This window comes from Maylandia zebra, linkage group LG19 (assembly GCF_041146795.1).
Source record: "Maylandia zebra isolate NMK-2024a linkage group LG19, Mzebra_GT3a, whole genome shotgun sequence".
NCBI lineage: Eukaryota > Metazoa > Chordata > Actinopteri > Cichliformes > Cichlidae > Maylandia > Maylandia zebra.
The window spans coordinates 27,695,659-27,719,162 of record NC_135185.1 but is presented as its reverse complement, the minus strand read 5'-3'; the positions used below and the strand labels follow the sequence as shown (position 1 = coordinate 27,719,162).

Below are 23,504 nucleotides of genomic sequence, written 5' to 3'. Positions count from 1 at the left end.
ACGGAAATGCCAGCTCATATTTCACAGGAAACAACAGCCAACTTGCACAGCACAGCAGAAAATTCCGCTGATGTCACATTTATCACTAATATCCAAAATACCACGGAAACAACTGAAAACTCAGAGGATTATGCATCGCTGGCAGATCAAATTAAGGCTGTGATTCTACAGAAAGCAATGGATTTGTTAAACATCCCAGAAAATAGCACAACAACAGTGGCCTTAGAGGAGACAGAAACAGCTCCTGAACTTGCACAGACCTCTAACACAGGTGACCGCATCATGGGAAATCTAATCTGTGTGCCAGTTGTTATTTTACAGAAAGCAACAGTCAACGTGAACAGCACAGCAGAAAATTCCGCTGGTGCCACACTTATCACTAATATCCAAAATACCATGGAAACACCTGAAAACTCAGAGGATAATGCATCGCTGGCAGATCACATTAAGGCTGTGATTCTACAGAAAACAAGGGATTTGATCAACATCACAGAAAACATCACAACAACAGTGGCCTCAAAGGAGACACAGACAGCTCCTGAACAACAGAAAACAACAGTCAACGTGAACAACACAGCAGAAAATGTTGCCACAAATATCATTGATACATCTGACGAGCCCAGAACTCCAATAGACAAGAAAAACCGTGACACCACGCAGGCTGTAGATAAAGCAGGAACCTCTTTGGAAAATGATGTAACCCCAAAGAAATCCTCGGCTCAACATGAAGCCAGCATGCAAAATCAATTCAAAAAACACCCTTTGGTAGCAAAGGATGAATTGTCTCAAAACAAAGAAAAATACCGATTTTTTGTGGAAACATGTATGGAAGAACTAGTTAAGCGGGTTATAAAAAAATCAGGTAAAGTCATAAGTCCAGAAAGAGTTTTAACCATCTACAAGAGGCTTAGCGAAAAAATCTGGGCTAAAATCAGGGATGAAATTGATCAAATCCCCTTAAGGAAGTTCAAAAACTTTGAGAAGGTGATTTTCAAAGCCCTGTGTAAACAGTGGCAAGAGGCAGAAGTAGTTCTGCAAAACATGGAATTAAATGAACCAACAGTCGACAATACGATTGTTAAAATTTTCATAGAAGAGGCAGCCAAACTTTCGAAGAAGCCAAGTTGCATACGTCGGTTTTTCTCATCTATAGGCCGACTGTTTTGTTTCACCAGGAGACAAAACAAGGTTGATGCATTGTAGAAAAAAATTGTGATAACCCCTTGGAACGGTCGCGGCAGATGGCTGTCCCCTCACTGAGCCTGGTTCTGCCGGAAGTTTCTCCCTCTTAAAAGGGAGTTTTTCTTCCCCACTGTCGCCAAGTGCTTGCTCAGAGGGGTTTTTCTGTTGGGGTTTTCTTTTTAATAACTTTTTAAAAAGTTAACATCAATAAAAGTTATTAAATTTTACACTGATTCCTGTTTGTTTTTTTATTGTCTGTAAGTTGAATAAATACATTTGTTATTTCTTGCTCAGTTCAAACTGTGGGTAGAAAATGCTGTGCTGTCATGTGACCTGTACACACACACACACACACACACACACACACACACACACACACACACACACACACAGAGCAGCTAGACGAGGTAAAAACATTCCTGACTTTGTCTGTGATTTTTGGACAGCTGCAGCAAACAGCAGCGCTGTGTCTGATCAGACCACCTCAGTCGAGTTCAACACAAGTCCAGATCTGGAGTCGAGTATGAAGACCGAGTGCCAGCAAAGTCAGGAGGCTGGAACACACGTTTACAGGCTTTTCATTTCAGATGTGTTACGCCCCAGTCTAGGGGTACAGGAACGTAGCATAAGGGTTAAAAAGGAAGTGACGGTTTGGGAAGAAAAAACAATTTATTAAGTGAACGGTGGTTTATTTGTCTCCACTGAAAACTTAACTCCCTGGTGAACACAGGCCAAAATAACAAACAAAAACAAGCTAAGTCAGGAGAGGAGGTGCTATCTAAAACCCTATGTGTGGGAGAAACATTTCGTCACTCATCCAAGTGACTTCTTGAAGAAATAATTCAACTCAAGGCCGGAGCTAGTTTACAGTAAGATCTTTCCTTCCATCTCTTTCAACATCTTGCAAAGTGTTGCAAACAGAAACACTTGTGTGCAACTCCATATCACAGTAGTGAGCAGAGCAGTGCTAGGCAGCTGATGTATATTTAATTGTAAATGTGTTAATAATTTCATTTTTAAATGCTTTCCTGTGGTTCTTTTCACTTTGGCTTGAAATAAAATGTCTCCCTCTGCTGTAACCACAGCTTACTGCAATTTTTGCATGCATGTATATTTCACACTTTGAAAGAGGCAAAGCATGAAATGGTCACAGTGGGCTGGCTTGTCTATAACACGCTTTACCGTGGTTGATGTGTGAGATAACACTCAAGTCATGGTAAGCTGCACTTACAGCTATTGTAAGTGGAACAATGAGTTATTGAGTATTGATATGTATCTATACATTATTAGAATTTTTTCTAATAGAAAAAGGTTTTCTATACATGGATATTTCTGCTGTTTATTTATGGGCTTAAATCCTTCCAAAATGTGGGCCTTTTTATTCTATGACATAACCAAAAAACTAAATAAACTAACTCCTTCAGCTGATGCAGAGGTAATCCAAAAGACTCTGACTGTGGTGAATTAGTGGATCCTGACAGTCGTCTGCACCACCTACTGGACATGTAGCCGAACAGTTTCTTTAACATCTGCCACTTCATACGGTAATACCCTGTGTTGGTCAAGTTACTTGAAAATAGTAATTATTTACTAATTACTGATTACTTCTCCAAGAAATTAATCCCATTACTTTACTGATTGCTTATTTTTGTAAGTAATTTGTTACTTTCTTACTTAGTTACTTTTAAAAAATATGATACACAACCTGAATACGTTATGAAGCATTAGACCTTTCAGCCCAATTCTATTTTTTCTGCATATTTCATGATATAAAATTGAATCAAATAAAAAAAAAAATTCAAAACTAGTTTCATTAGTTTTAACCTTTTAATTTTATGCACGTTGCAACAAGCAAAAAATAAAATTATATGCAGCATTCGCTGACTGGAAGAAATTTGTTGATTCTGTAGATTCTGTAGATTGCTTAGATTGCTTAGCTAGTATTCAGTAAATCAAACTTGTATCAATCAGGAACATGACTGGAGCACCTGGGTATCAAAGCTCAAAGCAAGAGTGAATAGCAGAATGTGCTGTTTGGTATTGTATTAGAAAATCTGGCAAGTTTTTAATGGGCGTAACCCACATACTCAACTCTACTGGATCGCGGATCACGGGGGCAGCAGCCCAAGCAAAGAAGCCCAGACCTCCCTCTCCCCACCCACCTCCTTCAGCTTGTTTGGGGGAACACCAAGGCACGGGGGCCTCCTCTCAGTGGGACATGCCCGGATCACCTCACCCCAGGAGGTGTTCTTCTCAGATGCCCGAACCACCTCAAGTGGCTTCTTTCCATGTGGAAAGAAGCCACTTGGCCTCCCCTCTAAGGGAGAGGCCATCGACGCGTCTGAGGAAGCTCATATTAGCCATTTGTATCTGCAGTCTTGTTCTTTCAGTCACTACCCACAGCTCGTGACCACAGGTGAGGGTAGGGACGTAGATTGACCAGTAAATTGAGAGCACCAATCTGTCTGTCGATCTCCTGCTCCCTTCTCCCATCACTCGTGAACAAGACCCTGAGATACTTAAACTCTTCCACTTGGAGGAGGAACTCATCCCTGACCTGGAGTGGGCACTCCACCCTTCTCCTCTGATCTCTTAGCGTAAACTAAGATTTACAAACGTGTACAGGTATTTGTGTGTAACAAAAGCAGTCTGACCACACTCTGTGTTACAATTTGATCATTTTCTTTTTCAAAAAGCTTAGAGTGTCTAAAAATGTCTAAAAAAAATTGTGGAATTATTTTCACTCACTTACAGAACTTGCATGACCAAGCATGAAACAAGTAAATTTACTAAAGTAAATTTTACACAACAGTGTACTTGAGCATAATCCATAATGGGCTTTTTGTGAAAGTAGTTTGCAAAAAGCAAGCAGTGTCACTTTATGTGCCCTTATTTTTTGTTTTAAATCTTTTAGCGTTTCACTGCAACAAGAACACTATGAATTAAAGGGTTTTTCCACCCTGTCTTGCACTCGGTGTGGGAGAAGTTTCAGACATGACTGCATGATCACAAGACTTTTCTGGATGTTTGTCATAATCTCTCACTCGCATATCACACAACTTCATAATGTTATGAAAAAAGTTTAAATTACATATACTTTAGTACATACTGTCACCTGTAAAAGTATGTCTCCTTGAATCTGCAGGTGTACTGAGATCAACAGGTTTTTGAGGCCTACAAACTGTGTGGCAGGGCAGCATCCCCAAACAAGATATGATCATTATGATGGAGATGTTCTGGACCTCAGGGAAATTATAAAACAAAATGTACTCAGGTGAGGATCAGTACTATGTAATCAGTATCACATCCTATATATCATTCTGTTAATTTAAAAAAAATGACTACATTTGGTATGTGATGTAAACATGGCATTGTTATAGACAAGGCTCACCAGTAGTGCTGGTGAACGGAGCTTTAGCTCTGGAAGATGTTGCTCCCACTGGCTTTGCTTTTTGGCAACAAGGTTCATCGCTAAGGTCTAATCATGCTGGGACAGTGCACAGGATGACAGTGTGCAAAAAAACATGCACTCATCCAAAGTGATGGACATGTATGAATCAGTAGTAGTTGTTGCTACATGTTGTTGACATGTATTTATAGACAATGGAGAAATATCCTTAGAGATGTTTGGCCTATGTGAAAACCAGCTGATAAAAATGAAGCCTTTCTTTTAACATTGCGCAGTGAGGACCACTGGTGTGCATCACACAGCAGCTGAATAGATAAAAATGTGAGACCATGTATCAGTGCACAAAGATTTTTTATTATTTTGACATTTGTGTAGGAAATGCAAGCAAAAACTTTAAAAGAAACTTGAGTAGAGTTTTGTAAGCATAAAAACATTAAGAATATACACATCATCTGATATACAGCAGGCCTGTTTTGTTCACTAACATTCACATCCATCCTGTACACTAAAAGCTAGTGTTTTTATTTTGACCATACATGTTTTCTTAACATGAGACACAGCAGGTAACAATAAACAGGTGCATAGCTCACCTTGGCACACAGACAGAAAATTAAAAAATATATATTCAAATATTAAATACAGAATGTTGGAGTTGTCTGCTGCTGGGAATTGTATATAGATGAGAGTCGTCGGGCGTCCTGCACCACCCATCCGATCTGGAGCATAGCGAATGACGTCACAAAGGTACTCTGTGGCAGGTCACCAAGCTGACACACTGCTAACAACTTTACAGCACCTTTGCTAATATAGCTTTATAACAGAAAGAACATTATGACATGAAAATGGTATGTTTGTGCAGATTTCGCGTTTTCTAAGAAATACATACTCTTTTCCTTCTGTCCAAGATAGCTTTAAATGTTATTTATACTTGGGAACCAAATTATGATATTTTAGACATTTCTATTGAGAAATTTTCCCCACATTTTAAATATACTATAATATACATTTTAATAGACTATAAATATCAAGCAATCTTGACTGTTTTTCCAAATTCAGCATTCAAACAATGACTAAATAAATACATTCTTACCTGAGATCGACGTGCAGTGCAGGGACGAGGACGACTACTCGGGTGGGTGCTACGGAATAGTCCAAGTGACAGCAGCTTTAGTTTCCGGCCAACTATAAATAAATGATTTTTCAACGTGATTGTTGTCACCTGGTCGACTGTAATAGATCAACAATCAACGATAAACGAAACAACTATCGTTGTTCCAAATGAAACCAGACAATATTTTAACTGCTACCATTACTAAAGTTATTATTATGGGAGGCTGTGATGAAGCTTGGGGGGGGGGGGGGGGGGGGGGGGGGAGAGAGAGAGAGAGAGAGAGAGAGACAAACAAACCACACTCTCCGAGCGCATTCTTTTTTTGCTCGAAGTGGGCGGGGCTTAGATCAAAGGCTTCAAAGACGTCACACTTGAAGTGGGCGGGGCTTCAAAGACGTCATACAGACAAAAACCTATAAATAGCCCTCTGCAACTCTGTTTTTTCTAACGCTCGCTTTAACAAACAGAGAGAAGACATTAACAGCAAACAAATAGATATTGAAGCAAAATGGACAACAACACAGCTAGGAGCAATCCAGACAATGTCAGGAGTCATTCCACTCCTGCAAATGATGTTAGGCCACTGCTAGAGGAATTGCTAAATAATGTTACACATGAGCAGTGGCAACAGTTGCGGTCTGATTACGCCGAAAATGCCACCATAGGAAGGCTATGTAATTTTGTAGATAATGTCATTGCCCTATGCTCACTGTCAGCAGGTGCAGAACTGAGGTTTTGCCAGGACACTGCTGTCACTAGCACAACAACAGTGGCCTTAAAGCAGACACAGACAGCTCCTGAACTTGCACAGACCTCTAACACAGTTGACCGCAACACGGAAATGCCAGCTCATATTTCACAGGAAACAACAGCCAACTTGCACAGCACAGCAGAAAATTCCGCTGATGTCACATTTATCACTAATATCCAAAATACCACGGAAACAACTGAAAACTCAGAGGATTATGCATCGCTGGCAGATCAAATTAAGGCTGTGATTCTACAGAAAGCAATGGATTTGTTAAACATCCCAGAAAATAGCACAACAACAGTGGCCTTAGAGGAGACAGAAACAGCTCCTGAACTTGCACAGACCTCTAACACAGGTGACCGCATCATGGGAAATCTAATCTGTGTGCCAGTTGTTATTTTACAGAAAGCAACAGTCAACGTGAACAGCACAGCAGAAAATTCCGCTGGTGCCACACTTATCACTAATATCCAAAATACCATGGAAACACCTGAAAACTCAGAGGATAATGCATCGCTGGCAGATCACATTAAGGCTGTGATTCTACAGAAAACAAGGGATTTGATCAACATCACAGAAAACATCACAACAACAGTGGCCTCAAAGGAGACACAGACAGCTCCTGAACAACAGAAAACAACAGTCAACGTGAACAACACAGCAGAAAATGTTGCCACAAATATCATTGATACATCTGACGAGCCCAGAACTCCAATAGACAAGAAAAACCGTGACACCACGCAGGCTGTAGATAAAGCAGGAACCTCTTTGGAAAATGATGTAACCCCAAAGAAATCCTCGGCTCAACATGAAGCCAGCATGCAAAATCAATTCAAAAAACACCCTTTGGTAGCAAAGGATGAATTGTCTCAAAACAAAGAAAAATACCGATTTTTTGTGGAAACATGTATGGAAGAACTAGTTAAGCGGGTTATAAAAAAATCAGGTAAAGTCATAAGTCCAGAAAGAGTTTTAACCATCTACAAGAGGCTTAGCGAAAAAATCTGGGCTAAAATCAGGGATGAAATTGATCAAATCCCCTTAAGGAAGTTCAAAAACTTTGAGAAGGTGATTTTCAAAGCCCTGTGTAAACAGTGGCAAGAGGCAGAAGTAGTTCTGCAAAACATGGAATTAAATGAACCAACAGTCGACAATACGATTGTTAAAATTTTCATAGAAGAGGCAGCCAAACTTTCGAAGAAGCCAAGTTGCATACGTCGGTTTTTCTCATCTATAGGCCGACTGTTTTGTTTCACCAGGAGACAAAACAAGGTTGATGCGTTGTAGAAAAAAATTGTGATAACCCCTTGGAACGGTCGCGGCAGATGGCTGTCCCCTCACTGAGCCTGGTTCTGCCGGAAGTTTCTCCCTCTTAAAAGGGAGTTTTTCTTCCCCACTGTCGCCAAGTGCTTGCTCAGAGGGGTTTTTCTGTTGGGGTTTTCTTTTTAATAACTTTTTAAAAAGTTAACATCAATAAAAGTTATTAAATTTTACACTGATTTCTGTTTGTTTTTTTATTGTCTGTAAGTTGAATAAATACATTTGTTATTTCTTGCTCAGTTCAAACTGTGGGTAGAAAATGCTGTGCTGTCATGTGACCTGTACACACACACACACACACACACACACACACACACACACACACACACACACAGACAGAGCAGCTAGACGAGGTAAAAACATTCCTGACTTTGTCTGTGATTTTTGGACAGCTGCAGCAAACAGCAGCGCTGTGTCTGATCAGACCACCTCAGTCGAGTTCAACACAAGTCCAGATCTGGAGTCGAGTATGAAGACCGAGTGCCAGCAAAGTCAGGAGGCTGGAACACACGTTTACAGGCTTTTCATTTCAGATGTGTTACGCCCCAGTCTAGGGGTACAGGAACGTAGCATAAGGGTTAAAAAGGAAGTGACGGTTTGGGAAGAAAAAACAATTTATTAAGTGAACGGTGGTTTATTTGTCTCCACTGAAAACTTAACTCCCTGGTGAACACAGGCCAAAATAACAAACAAAAACAAGCTAAGTCAGGAGAGGAGGTGCTATCTAAAACCCTATGTGTGGGAGAAACATTTCGTCACTCATCCAAGTGACTTCTTGAAGAAATAATTCAACTCAAGGCCGGAGCTAGTTCACAGTAAGATCTTTCCTTCCATCTCTTTCAACATCTTGCAAAGTGTTGCAAACAGAAACACTTGTGTGCAACTCCATATCACAGTAGTGAGCAGAGCAGTGCTAGGCAGCTGATGTATATTTAATTGTAAATGTGTTAATAATTTCATTTTTAAATGCTTTCCTGTGGTTCTTTTCACTTTGGCTTGAAATAAAATGTCTCCCTCTGCTGTAACCACAGCTTACTGCAATTTTTGCATGCATGTATATTTCACACTTTGAAAGAGGCAAAGCATGAAATGGTCACAGTGGGCTGGCTTGTCTATAACACGCTTTACCGTGGTTGATGTGTGAGATAACACTCAAGTCATGGTAAGCTGCACTTACAGCTATTGTAAGTGGAACAATGAGTTATTGAGTATTGATATGTATCTATACATTATTAGAATTTTTTCTAATAGAAAAAGGTTTTCTATACATGGATATTTCTGCTGTTTATTTATGGGCTTAAATCCTTCCAAAATGTGGGCCTTTTTATTCTATGACATAACCAAAAAACTAAATAAACTAACTCCTTCAGCTGATGCAGAGGTAATCCAAAAGACTCTGACTGTGGTGAATTAGTGGATCCTGACAGTCGTCTGCACCACCTACTGGACATGTAGCCGAACAGTTTCTTTAACATCTGCCACTTCATATGGTAATACCCTGTGTTGGTCAAGTTACTTGAAAATAGTAATTATTTACTAATTACTGATTACTTCTCCAAGAAATTAATCCCATTACTTTACTGATTGCTTATTTTTGTAAGTAATTTGTTACTTTCTTACTTAGTTACTTTTAAAAAATATGATACACAACCTGAATACGTTATGAAGCATTAGACCTTTCAGCCCAATTCTATTTTTTCTGCATATTTCATGATATAAAATTGAATCAACTGAAAAAAAAAATTCAAAACTAGTTTCATTAGTTTTAACCTTTTAATTTTATGCACGTTGCAACAAGCAAAAAATAAAATTATATGCAGCATTCGCTGACGGGAAGAAATTTGTAGATTCTGTAGATTGCTTAGATTGCTTAGCTAGTATTCAGTAAATCAAACTTGTATCAATCAGGAACATGACTGGAGCACCTGGGTATCAAAGCTCAAAGCAAGAGTGAATAGCAGAATGTGCTGTTTGGTATTGTATTAGAAAATCTGGCAAGTTTTTAATGGGCGTAACCCACATACTCAACTCTACTGGATCGCGGATCACGGGGGCAGCAGCCCAAGCAAAGAAGCCCAGACCTCCCTCTCCCCACCCACCTCCTCCAGCTTGTTTGGGGGAACACCAAGGCATGGGGGCCTCCTCTCAGTGGGACATGCCCGGATCACCTCACCCCAGGAGGTGTTCTTCTCAGATGCCCGAACCACCTCAAGTGGCTTCTTTCCATGTGGAAAGAAGCCACTTGGCCTCCCCTCTAAGGGAGAGGCCATCCACGCTTCTGAGGAAGCTCATATTAGCCATTTGTATCTGCAGTCTTGTTCTTTCAGTCACTACCCACAGCTCGTGACCACAGGTGAGGGTAGGGACGTAGATTGACCAGTAAATTGAGAGCACCAATCTGTCTGTCGATCTCCTGCTCCCTTCTCCCATCACTCGTGAACAAGACCCTGAGATACTTAAACTCTTCCACTTGGAGGAGGAACTCATCCCTGACCTGGAGTGGGCACTCCACCCTTCTCCTCTGATCTCTTAGCGTAAACTAAGATTTACAAACGTGTACAGGTATTTGTGTGTAACAAAAGCAGTCTGACCACACTCTGTGTTACAATTTGATCATTTTCTTTTTCAAAAAGCTTAGAGTGTCTAAAAATGTCTAAAAAAAATTGTGGAATTATTTTCACTCACTTACAGAACTTGCATGACCAAGCATGAAACAAGTAAATTTACTAAAGTAAATTTTACACAACAGTGTACTTGAGCATAATCCATAATGGGCTTTTTGTGAAAGTAGTTTGCAAAAAGCAAGCAGTGTCACTTTATGTGCCCTTATTTTTTGTTTTAAATCTTTTAGCGTTTCACTGCAACAAGAACACTATGAATTAAAGGGTTTTTCCACCCTGTCTTGCACTCGGTGTGGGAGAAGTTTCAGACATGACTGCATGATCACAAGACTTTTCTGGATGTTTGTCATAATCTCTCACTCGCATATCACACAACTTCATAATGTTATGAAAAAAGTTTAAATTACATATACTTTAGTACATACTGTCACCTGTAAAAGTATGTCTCCTTGAATCTGCAGGTGTACTGAGATCAACAGGTTTTTGAGGCCTACAAACTGTGTGGCAGGGCAGCATCCCCAAACAAGATATGATCATTATGATGGAGATGTTCTGGACCTCAGGGAAATTATAAAACAAAATGTACTCAGGTGAGGATCAGTACTATGTAATCAGTATCACATCCTATATATCATTCTGTTAATTTTAAAAAAATGACTACATTTGGTATGTGATGTAAACATGGCATTGTTATAGACAAGGCTCACCAGTAGTGCTGGTGAACGGAGCTTTAGCTCTGGAAGATGTTGCTCCCACTGGCTTTGCTTTTTGGCAACAAGGTTCATCGCTAAGGTCTAATCATGCTGGAACAGTGCACAGGATGACAGTGTGCAAAAAAACATGCACTCATCCAAAGTGATGGACATGTATGAATCAGTAGTAGTTGTTGCTACATGTTGTTGACATGTATTTATAGACAATGGAGAAATATCCTTAGAGATGTTTGGCCTATGTGAAAACCAGCTGATAAAAATGAAGCCTTTCTTTTAACATTGCGCAGTGAGGACCACTGGTGTGCATCACACAGCAGCTGAATAGATAAAAATGTGAGACCATGTATCAGTGCACAAAGATTTTTTATTATTTTGACATTTGTGTAGGAAATGCAAGCAAAAACTTTAAAAGAAACTTGAGTAGAGCTTTGTAAGCATAAAAACATTAAGAATATACACATCATCTGATATACAGCAGGCCTGTTTTGTTCACTAACATTCACATCCATCCTGTACACTAAAAGCTAGTGTTTTTATTTTGACCATACATGTTTTCTTAACATGAGACACAGCAGGTAACAATAAACAGGTGCATAGCTCACCTTGGCACACAGACAGAAAATTAAAAAATATATATTCAAATATTAAATACAGAATGTTGGAGTTGTCTGCTGCTGGGAATTGTATATAGATGAGAGTCGTCGGGCGTCCTGCACCACCCATCCGATCTGGAGCATAGCGAATGACGTCACAAAGGTACTCTGTGGCAGGTCACCAAGCTGACACACTGCTAACAACTTTACAGCACCTTTGCTAATATAGCTTTATAACAGAAAGAACATTATGACATGAAAATGGTATGTTTGTGCAGATTTCGCGTTTTCTAAGAAATACATACTCTTTTCCTTCTGTCCAAGATAGCTTTAAATGTTATTTATACTTGGGAACCAAATTATGATATTTTAGACATTTCTATTGAGAAATTTTCCCCACATTTTAAATATACTATAATATACATTTTAATAGACTATAAATATCAAGCAATCTTGACTGTTTTTCCAAATTCAGCATTCAAACAATGACTAAATAAATACATTCTTACCTGAGATCGACGTGCAGTGCAGGGACGAGGACGACTACTCGGGTGGGTGCTACGGAATAGTCCAAGTGACAGCAGCTTTAGTTTCCGGCCAACTATAAATAAATGATTTTTCAACGTGATTGTTGTCACCTGGTCGACTGTAATAGATCAACAATCAACGATAAACGAAACAACTATCGTTGTTCCAAATGAAACCAGACAATATTTTAACTGCTACCATTACTAAAGTTATTATTATGGGAGGCTGTGATGAAGCTTGGGGGGGGGGGGAGAGAGAGAGAGAGAGAGAGAGAGAGACAAACAAACCACACTCTCCGAGCGCATTCTTTTTTTGCTCGAAGTGGGCGGGGCTTAGATCAAAGGCTTCAAAGACGTCACACTTGAAGTGGGCGGGGCTTCAAAGACGTCATACAGACAAAAACCTATAAATAGCCCTCTGCAACTCTGTTTTTTCTAACGCTCGCTTTAACAAACAGAGAGAAGACATTAACAGCAAACAAATAGATATTGAAGCAAAATGGACAACAACACAGCTAGGAGCAATCCAGACAATGTCAGGAGTCATTCCACTCCTGCAAATGATGTTAGGCCACTGCTAGAGGAATTGCTAAATAATGTTACACATGAGCAGTGGCAACAGTTGCGGTCTGATTACGCCGAAAATGCCACCATAGGAAGGCTATGTAATTTTGTAGATAATGTCATTGCCCTATGCTCACTGTCAGCAGGTGCAGAACTGAGGTTTTGCCAGGACACTGCTGTCACTAGCACAACAACAGTGGCCTTAAAGCAGACACAGACAGCTCCTGAACTTGCACAGACCTCTAACACAGTTGACCGCAACACGGAAATGCCAGCTCATATTTCACAGGAAACAACAGCCAACTTGCACAGCACAGCAGAAAATTCCGCTGATGTCACATTTATCACTAATATCCAAAATACCACGGAAACAACTGAAAACTCAGAGGATTATGCATCGCTGGCAGATCAAATTAAGGCTGTGATTCTACAGCAAGCAATGGATTTGTTAAACATCCCAGAAAATAGCACAACAACAGTGGCCTTAGAGGAGACAGAAACAGCTCCTGAACTTGCACAGACCTCTAACACAGGTGACCGCATCATGGGAAATCTAATCTGTGTGCCAGTTGTTATTTTACAGAAAGCAACAGTCAACGTGAACAGCACAGCAGAAAATTCCGCTGGTGCCACACTTATCACTAATATCCAAAATACCATGGAAACACCTGAAAACTCAGAGGATAATGCATCGCTGGCAGATCACATTAAGGCTGTGATTCTACAGAAAACAAGGGATTTGATCAACATCACAGAAAACATCACAACAACAGTGGCCTCAAAGGAGACACAGACAGCTCCTGAACAACAGAAAACAACAGTCAACGTGAACAACACAGCAGAAAATGTTGCCACAAATATCATTGATACATCTGACGAGCCCAGAACTCCAATAGACAAGAAAAACCGTGACACCACGCAGGCTGTAGATAAAGCAGGAACCTCTTTGGAAAATGATGTAACCCCAAAGAAATCCTCGGCTCAACATGAAGCCAGCATGCAAAATCAATTCAAAAAACACCCTTTGGTAGCAAAGGATGAATTGTCTCAAAACAAAGAAAAATACCGATTTTTTGTGGAAACATGTATGGAAGAACTAGTTAAGCGGGTTATAAAAAAATCAGGTAAAGTCATAAGTCCAGAAAGAGTTTTAACCATCTACAAGAGGCTTAGTGAAAAAATCTGGGCTAAAATCAGGGATGAAATTGATCAAATCCCCTTAAGGAAGTTCAAAAACTTTGAGAAGGTGATTTTCAAAGCCCTGTGTAAACAGTGGCAAGAGGCAGAAGTAGTTCTGCAAAACATGGAATTAAATGAACCAACAGTCGACAATACGATTGTTAAAATTTTCATAGAAGAGGCAGCCAAACTTTCGAAGAAGCCAAGTTGCATACGTCGGTTTTTCTCATCTATAGGCCGACTGTTTTGTTTCACCAGGAGACAAAACAAGGTTGATGCATTGTAGAAAAAAATTGTGATAACCCCTTGGAACGGTCGCGGCAGATGGCTGTCCCCTCACTGAGCCTGGTTCTGCCGGAAGTTTCTCCCTCTTAAAAGGGAGTTTTTCTTCCCCACTGTCGCCAAGTGCTTGCTCAGAGGGGTTTTTCTGTTGGGGTTTTCTTTTTAATAACTTTTTAAAAAGTTAACATCAATAAAAGTTATTAAATTTTACACTGATTTCTGTTTGTTTTTTTATTGTCTGTAAGTTGAATAAATACATTTGTTATTTCTTGCTCAGTTCAAACTGTGGGTAGAAAATGCTGTGCTGTCATGTGACCTGTACACACACACACACACACACACACACACAGAGCAGCTAGACGAGGTAAAAACATTCCTGACTTTGTCTGTGATTTTTGGACAGCTGCAGCAAACAGCAGCGCTGTGTCTGATCAGACCACCTCAGTCGAGTTCAACACAAGTCCAGATCTGGAGTCGAGTATGAAGACCGAGTGCCAGCAAAGTCAGGAGGCTGGAACACACGTTTACAGGCTTTTCATTTCAGATGTGTTACGCCCCAGTCTAGGGGTACAGGAACGTAGCATAAGGGTTAAAAAGGAAGTGACGGTTTGGGAAGAAAAAACAATTTATTAAGTGAACGGTGGTTTATTTGTCTCCACTGAAAACTTAACTCCCTGGTGAACACAGGCCAAAATAACAAACAAAAACAAGCTAAGTCAGGAGAGGAGGTGCTATCTAAAACCCTATGTGTGGGAGAAACATTTCGTCACTCATCCAAGTGACTTCTTGAAGAAATAATTCAACTCAAGGCCGGAGCTAGTTCACAGTAAGATCTTTCCTTCCATCTCTTTCAACATCTTGCAAAGTGTTGCAAACAGAAACACTTGTGTGCAACTCCATATCACAGTAGTGAGCAGAGCAGTGCTAGGCAGCTGATGTATATTTAATTGTAAATGTGTTAATAATTTCATTTTTAAATGCTTTCCTGTGGTTCTTTTCACTTTGGCTTGAAATAAAATGTCTCCCTCTGCTGTAACCACAGCTTACTGCAATTTTTGCATGCATGTATATTTCACACTTTGAAAGAGGCAAAGCATGAAATGGTCACAGTGGGCTGGCTTGTCTATAACACGCTTTACCGTGGTTGATGTGTGAGATAACACTCAAGTCATGGTAAGCTGCACTTACAGCTATTGTAAGTGGAACAATGAGTTATTGAGTATTGATATGTATCTATACATTATTAGAATTTTTTCTAATAGAAAAAGGTTTTCTATACATGGATATTTCTGCTGTTTATTTATGGGCTTAAATCCTTCCAAAATGTGGGCCTTTTTATTCTATGACATAACCAAAAAACTAAATAAACTAACTCCTTCAGCTGATGCAGAGGTAATCCAAAAGACTCTGACTGTGGTGAATTAGTGGATCCTGACAGTCGTCTGCACCACCTACTGGATATGTAGCCGAACAGTTTCTTTAACATCTGCCACTTCATACGGTAATACCCTGTGTTGGTCAAGTTACTTGAAAATAGTAATTATTTACTAATTACTGATTACTTCTCCAAGAAATTAATCCCATTACTTTACTGATTGCTTATTTTTGTAAGTAATTTGTTACTTTCTTACTTAGTTACTTTTAAAAAATATGATACACAACCTGAATACGTTATGAAGCATTAGACCTTTCAGCCCAATTCTATTTTTTCTGCATATTTCATGATATAAAATTGAATCAACTGAAAAAAAAAATTCAAAACTAGTTTCATTAGTTTTAACCTTTTAATTTTATGCACGTTGCAACAAGCAAAAAATAAAATTATATGCAGCATTCGCTGACTGGAAGAAATTTGTTGATTCTGTAGATTCTGTAGATTGCTTAGATTGCTTAGCTAGTATTCAGTAAATCAAACTTGTATCAATCAGGAACATGACTGGAGCACCTGGGTATCAAAGCTCAAAGCAAGAGTGAATAGCAGAATGTGCTGTTTGGTATTGTATTAGAAAATCTGGCAAGTTTTTAATGGGCGTAACCCACATACTCAACTCTACTGGATCGCGGATCACGGGGGCAGCAGCCCAAGCAAAGAAGCCCAGACCTCCCTCTCCCCACCCACCTCCTTCAGCTTGTTTGGGGGAACACCAAGGCACGGGGGCCTCCTCTCAGTGGGACATGCCCGGATCACCTCACCCCAGGAGGTGTTCTTCTCAGATGCCCGAACCACCTCAAGTGGCTTCTTTCCATGTGGAAAGAAGCCACTTGGCCTCCCCTCTAAGGGAGAGGCCATCCACGCGTCTGAGGAAGCTCATATTAGCCATTTGTATCTGCAGTCTTGTTCTTTCAGTCACTACCCACAGCTCGTGACCACAGGTGAGGGTAGGGACCTAGATTGACCAGTAAATTGAGAGCACCAATCTGTCTGTCGATCTCCTGCTCCCTTCTCCCATCACTCGTGAACAAGACCCTGAGATACTTAAACTCTTCCACTTGGAGGAGGAACTCATCCCTGACCTGGAGTGGGCACTCCACCCTTCTCCTCTGATCTCTTAGCGTAAACTAAGATTTACAAACGTGTACAGGTATTTGTGTGTAACAAAAGCAGTCTGACCACACTCTGTGTTACAATTTGATCATTTTCTTTTTCAAAAAGCTTAGAGTGTCTAATAATGTCTAAAAGAAATTGTGGAATTATTTTCACTCACTTACAGAACTTGCATGACCAAGCATGAAACAAGTAAATTTACTAAAGTAAATTTTACACAACAGTGTACTTGAGCATAATCCATAATGGGCTTTTTGTGAAAGTAGTTTGCAAAAAGCAAGCAGTGTCACTTTATGTGCCCTTATTTTTTGTTTTAAATCTTTTAGCGTTTCACTGCAACAAGAACACTATGAATTAAAGGGTTTTTCCACCCTGTCTTGCACTCGGTGTGGGAGAAGTTTCAGACATGACTGCATGATCACAAGACTTTTCTGGATGTTTGTCATAATCTCTCACTCGCATATCACACAACTTCATAATGTTATGAAAAAAGTTTAAATTACATATACTTTAGTACATACTGTCACCTGTAAAAGTATGTCTCCTTGAATCTGCAGGTGTACTGAGATCAACAGGTTTTTGAGGCCTACAAACTGTGTGGCAGGGCAGCATCCCCAAACAAGATATGATCATTATGATGGAGATGTTCTGGACCTCAGGGAAATTATAAAACAAAATGTACTCAGGTGAGGATCAGTACTATGTAATCAGTATCACATCCTATATATCATTCTGTTAATTTAAAAAAAAAATGACTACATTTGGTATGTGATGTAAACATGGCATTGTTATAGACAAGGCTCACCAGTAGTGCTGGTGAACGGAGCTTTAGCTCTGGAAGATGTTGCTCCCACTGGCTTTGCTTTTTGGCAACAAGGTTCATCGCTAAGGTCTAATCATGCTGGAACAGTGCACAGGATGACAGTGTGCAAAAAAACATGCACTCATCCAAAGTGATGGACATGTATGAATCAGTAGTAGTTGTTGCTACATGTTGTTGACATGTATTTATAGACAATGGAGAAATATCCTTAGAGATGTTTGGCCTATGTGAAAACCAGCTGATAAAAATGAAGCCTTTCTTTTAACATTGCGCAGTGAGGACCACTGGTGTGCATCACACAGCAGCTGAATAGATAAAAATGTGAGACCATGTATCAGTGCACAAAGATTTTTTATTATTTTGACATTTGTGTAGGAAATGCAAGCAAAAACTTTAAAAGAAACTTGAGTAGAGTTTTGTAAGCATAAAAACATTAAGAATATACACATCATCTGATATACAGCAGGCCTGTTTTGTTCACTAACATTCACATCCATCCTGTACACTAAAAGCTAGTGTTTTTATTTTGACCATACATGTTTTCTTAACATGAGACACAGCAGGTAACAATAAACAGGTGCATAGCTCACCTTGGCACACAGACAGAAAATTAAAAAATATATATTCAAATATTAAATACAGAATGTTGGAGTTGTCTGCTGCTGGGAATTGTATATAGATGAGAGTCGTCGGGCGTCCTGCACCACCCATCCGATCTGGAGCATAGCGAATGACGTCACAAAGGTACTCTGTGGCAGGTCACCAAGCTGACACACTGCTAACAACTTTACAGCACCTTTGCTAATATAGCTTTATAACAGAAAGAACATTATGACATGAAAATGGTATGTTTGTGCAGATTTCGCGTTTTCTAAGAAATACATACTCTTTTCCTTCTGTCCAAGATAGCTTTAAATGTTATTTATACTTGGGAACCAAATTATGATATTTTAGACATTTCTATTGAGAAATTTTCCCCACATTTTAAATATACTATAATATACATTTTAATAGACTATAAATATCAAGCAATCTTGACTGTTTTTCCAAATTCAGCATTCAAACAATGACTAAATAAATACATTCTTACCTGAGATCGACGTGCAGTGCAGGGACGAGGACGACTACTCGGGTGGGTGCTACGGAATAGTCCAAGTGACAGCAGCTTTAGTTTCCGGCCAACTATAAATAAATGATTTTTCAACGTGATTGTTGTCACCTGGTCGACTGTAATAGATCAACAATCAACGATAAACGAAACAACTATCGTTGTTCCAAATGAAACCAGACAATATTTTAACTGCTACCATTACTAAAGTTATTATTATGGGAGGCTGTGATGAAGCTTGGGGGGGGGGGGAGAGAGAGAGAGAGAGACAAACAAACCACACTCTCCGAGCGCATTCTTTTTTTGCTCGAAGTGGGCGGGGCTTAGATCAAAGGCTTCAAAGACGTCACACTTGAAGTGGGCGGGGCTTCAAAGACGTCATACAGACAAAAACCTATAAATAGCCCTCTGCAACTCTGTTTTTTCTAACGCTCGCTTTAACAAACAGAGAGAAGACATTAACAGCAAACAAATAGATATTGAAGCAAAATGGACAACAACACAGCTAGGAGCAATCCAGACAATGTCAGGAGTCATTCCACTCCTGCAAATGATGTTAGGCCACTGCTAGAGGAATTGCTAAATAATGTTACACATGAGCAGTGGCAACAGTTGCGGTCTGATTACGCCGAAAATGCCACCATAGGAAGGCTATGTAATTTTGTAGATAATGTCATTGCCCTATGCTCACTGTCAGCAGGTGCAGAACTGAGGTTTTGCCAGGACACTGCTGTCACTAGCACAACAACAGTGGCCTTAAAGCAGACACAGACAGCTCCTGAACTTGCACAGACCTCTAACACAGTTGACCGCAACACGGAAATGCCAGCTCATATTTCACAGGAAACAACAGCCAACTTGCACAGCACAGCAGAAAATTCCGCTGATGTCACATTTATCACTAATATCCAAAATACCACGGAAACAACTGAAAACTCAGAGGATTATGCATCGCTGGCAGATCAAATTAAGGCTGTGATTCTACAGAAAGCAATGGATTTGTTAAACATCCCAGAAAATAGCACAACAACAGTGGCCTTAGAGGAGACAGAAACAGCTCCTGAACTTGCACAGACCTCTAACACAGGTGACCGCATCATGGGAAATCTAATCTGTGTGCCAGTTGTTATTTTACAGAAAGCAACAGTCAACGTGAACAGCACAGCAGAAAATTCCGCTGGTGCCACACTTATCACTAATATCCAAAATACCATGGAAACACCTGAAAACTCAGAGGATAATGCATCGCTGGCAGATCACATTAAGGCTGTGATTCTACAGAAAACAAGGGATTTGATCAACATCACAGAAAACATCACAACAACAGTGGCCTCAAAGGAGACACAGACAGCTCCTGAACAACAGAAAACAACAGTCAACGTGAACAACACAGCAGAAAATGTTGCCACAAATATCATTGATACATCTGACGAGCCCAGAACTCCAATAGACAAGAAAAACCGTGACACCACGCAGGCTGTAGATAAAGCAGGAACCTCTTTGGAAAATGATGTAACCCCAAAGAAATCCTCGGCTCAACATGAAGCCAGCATGCAAAATCAATTCAAAAAACACCCTTTGGTAGCAAAGGATGAATTGTCTCAAAACAAAGAAAAATACCGATTTTTTGTGGAAACATGTATGGAAGAACTAGTTAAGCGGGTTATAAAAAAATCAGGTAAAGTCATAAGTCCAGAAAGAGTTTTAACCATCTACAAGAGGCTTAGCGAAAAAATCTGGGCTAAAATCAGGGATGAAATTGATCAAATCCCCTTAAGGAAGTTCAAAAACTTTGAGAAGGTGATTTTCAAAGCCCTGTGTAAACAGTGGCAAGAGGCAGAAGTAGTTCTGCAAAACATGGAATTAAATGAACCAACAGTCGACAATACGATTGTTAAAATTTTCATAGAAGAGGCAGCCAAACTTTCGAAGAAGCCAAGTTGCATACGTCGGTTTTTCTCATCTATAGGCCGACTGTTTTGTTTCACCAGGAGACAAAACAAGGTTGATGCATTGTAGAAAAAAATTGTGATAACCCCTTGGAACGGTCGCGGCAGATGGCTGTCCCCTCACTGAGCCTGGTTCTGCCGGAAGTTTCTCCCTCTTAAAAGGGAGTTTTTCTTCCCCACTGTCGCCAAGTGCTTGCTCAGAGGGGTTTTTCTGTTGGGGTTTTCTTTTTAATAACTTTTTAAAAAGTTAACATCAATAAAAGTTATTAAATTTTACACTGATTCCTGTTTGTTTTTTTATTGTCTGTAAGTTGAATAAATACATTTGTTATTTCTTGCTCAGTTCAAACTGTGGGTAGAAAATGCTGTGCTGTCATGTGACCTGTACACACACACACACACACACACACACAGAGCAGCTAGACGAGGTAAAAACATTCCTGACTTTGTCTGTGATTTTTGGACAGCTGCAGCAAACAGCAGCGCTGTGTCTGATCAGACCACCTCAGTCGAGTTCAACACAAGTCCAGATCTGGAGTCGAGTATGAAGACCGAGTGCCAGCAAAGTCAGGAGGCTGGAACACACGTTTACAGGCTTTTCATTTCAGATGTGTTACGCCCCAGTCTAGGGGTACAGGAACGTAGCATAAGGGTTAAAAAGGAAGTGACGGTTTGGGAAGAAAAAACTATTTATTAAGTGAACGGTGGTTTATTTGTCTCCACTGAAAACTTAACTCCCTGGTGAACACAGGCCAAAATAACAAACAAAAACAAGCTAAGTCAGGAGAGGAGGTGCTATCTAAAACCCTATGTGTGGGAGAAACATTTCGTCACTCATCCAAGTGACTTCTTGAAGAAATAATTCAACTCAAGGCCGGAGCTAGTTCACAGTAAGATCTTTCCTTCCATCTCTTTCAACATCTTGCAAAGTGTTGCAAACAGAAACACTTGTGTGCAACTCCATATCACAGTAGTGAGCAGAGCAGTGCTAGGCAGCTGATGTATATTTAATTGTAAATGTGTTAATAATTTCATTTTTAAATGCTTTCCTGTGGTTCTTTTCACTTTGGCTTGAAATAAAATGTCTCCCTCTGCTGTAACCACAGCTTACTGCAATTTTTGCATGCATGTATATTTCACACTTTGAAAGAGGCAAAGCATGAAATGGTCACAGTGGGCTGGCTTGTCTATAACACGCTTTACCGTGGTTGATGTGTGAGATAACACTCAAGTCATGGTAAGCTGCACTTACAGCTATTGTAAGTGGAACAATGAGTTATTGAGTATTGATATGTATCTATACATTATTAGAATTTTTTCTAATAGAAAAAGGTTTTCTATACATGGATATTTCTGCTGTTTATTTATGGGCTTAAATCCTTCCAAAATGTGGGCCTTTTTATTCTATGACATAACCAAAAAACTAAATAAACTAACTCCTTCAGCTGATGCAGAGGTAATCCAAAAGACTCTGACTGTGGTGAATTAGTGGATCCTGACAGTCGTCTGCACCACCTACTGGACATGTAGCCGAACAGTTTCTTTAACATCTGCCACTTCATACGGTAATACCCTGTGTTGGTCAAGTTACTTGAAAATAGTAATTATTTACTAATTACTGATTACTTCTCCAAGAAATTAATCCCATTACTTTACTGATTGCTTATTTTTGTAAGTAATTTGTTACTTTCTTACTTAGTTACTTTTAAAAAATATGATACACAACCTGAATACGTTATGAAGCATTAGACCTTTCAGCCCAATTCTATTTTTTCTGCATATTTCATGATATAAAATTGAATCAAATAAAAAAAAAATTTTCAAAACTAGTTTCATTAGTTTTAACCTTTTAATTTTATGCACGTTGCAACAAGCAAAAAATAAAATTATATGCAGCATTCGCTGACTGGAAGAAATTTGTTGATTCTGTAGATTCTGTAGATTGCTTAGATTGCTTAGCTAGTATTCAGTAAATCAAACTTGTATCAATCAGGAACATGACTGGAGCACCTGGGTATCAAAGCTCAAAGCAAGAGTGAATAGCAGAATGTGCTGTTTGGTATTGTATTAGAAAATCTGGCAAGTTTTTAATGGGCGTAACCCACATACTCAACTCTACTGGATCGCGGATCACGGGGGCAGCAGCCCAAGCAAAGAAGCCCAGACCTCCCTCTCCCCACCCACCTCCTTCAGCTTGTTTGGGGGAACACCAAGGCACGGGGGCCTCCTCTCAGTGGGACATGCCCGGATCACCTCACCCCAGGAGGTGTTCTTCTCAGATGCCCGAACCACCTCAAGTGGCTTCTTTCCATGTGGAAAGAAGCCACTTGGCCTCCCCTCTAAGGGAGAGGCCATCCACGCTTCTGAGGAAGCTCATATTAGCCATTTGTATCTGCAGTCTTGTTCTTTCAGTCACTACCCACAGCTCGTGACCACAGGTGAGGGTAGGGACCTAGATTGACCAGTAAATTGAGAGCACCAATCTGTCTGTCGATCTCCTGCTCCCTTCTCCCATCACTCGTGAACAAGACCCTGAGATACTTAAACTCTTCCACTTGGAGGAGGAACTCATCCCTGACCTGGAGTGGGCACTCCACCCTTCTCCTCTGATCTCTTAGCGTAAACTAAGATTTACAAACGTGTACAGGTATTTGTGTGTAACAAAAGCAGTCTGACCACACTCTGTGTTACAATTTGATAATTTTCTTTTTCAAAAAGCTTAGAGTGTCTAAAAATGTCTAAAAAAAAATTGTGGAATTATTTTCACTCACTTACAGAACTTGCATGACCAAGCATGAAACAAGTAAATTTACTAAAGTAAATTTTA

The 23,504-nt window shown here is 39.9% G+C and overlaps 3 long non-coding RNA genes across 3 annotated transcripts; all 3 read right to left on the bottom strand.

The window, feature by feature from the left end:
• Positions 1-4,923: 4,923 nt before the first annotated feature.
• Positions 4,924-5,924, bottom strand: LOC143413999 (uncharacterized). Its single transcript, XR_013094558.1, has 2 exons — positions 5,682-5,924; positions 4,924-5,401 (listed from the first exon to the last, which is right to left on the bottom strand). It is a non-coding gene; the product is annotated as an uncharacterized LOC143413999 (long non-coding RNA).
• A 5,527-nt stretch (positions 5,925-11,451) lies between these two features.
• Positions 11,452-12,470, bottom strand: LOC143413984 (uncharacterized). Its single transcript, XR_013094550.1, has 2 exons — positions 12,210-12,470; positions 11,452-11,929 (listed from the first exon to the last, which is right to left on the bottom strand). It is a non-coding gene; the product is annotated as an uncharacterized LOC143413984 (long non-coding RNA).
• A 5,482-nt stretch (positions 12,471-17,952) lies between these two features.
• On the bottom strand, positions 17,953-18,953 carry LOC143414001 (uncharacterized). The gene is made up of 2 exons (XR_013094560.1): positions 18,711-18,953; positions 17,953-18,430 (listed from the first exon to the last, which is right to left on the bottom strand). It is a non-coding gene; the product is annotated as an uncharacterized LOC143414001 (long non-coding RNA).
• Between the last annotated feature and the right edge of the window lie 4,551 nt (positions 18,954-23,504).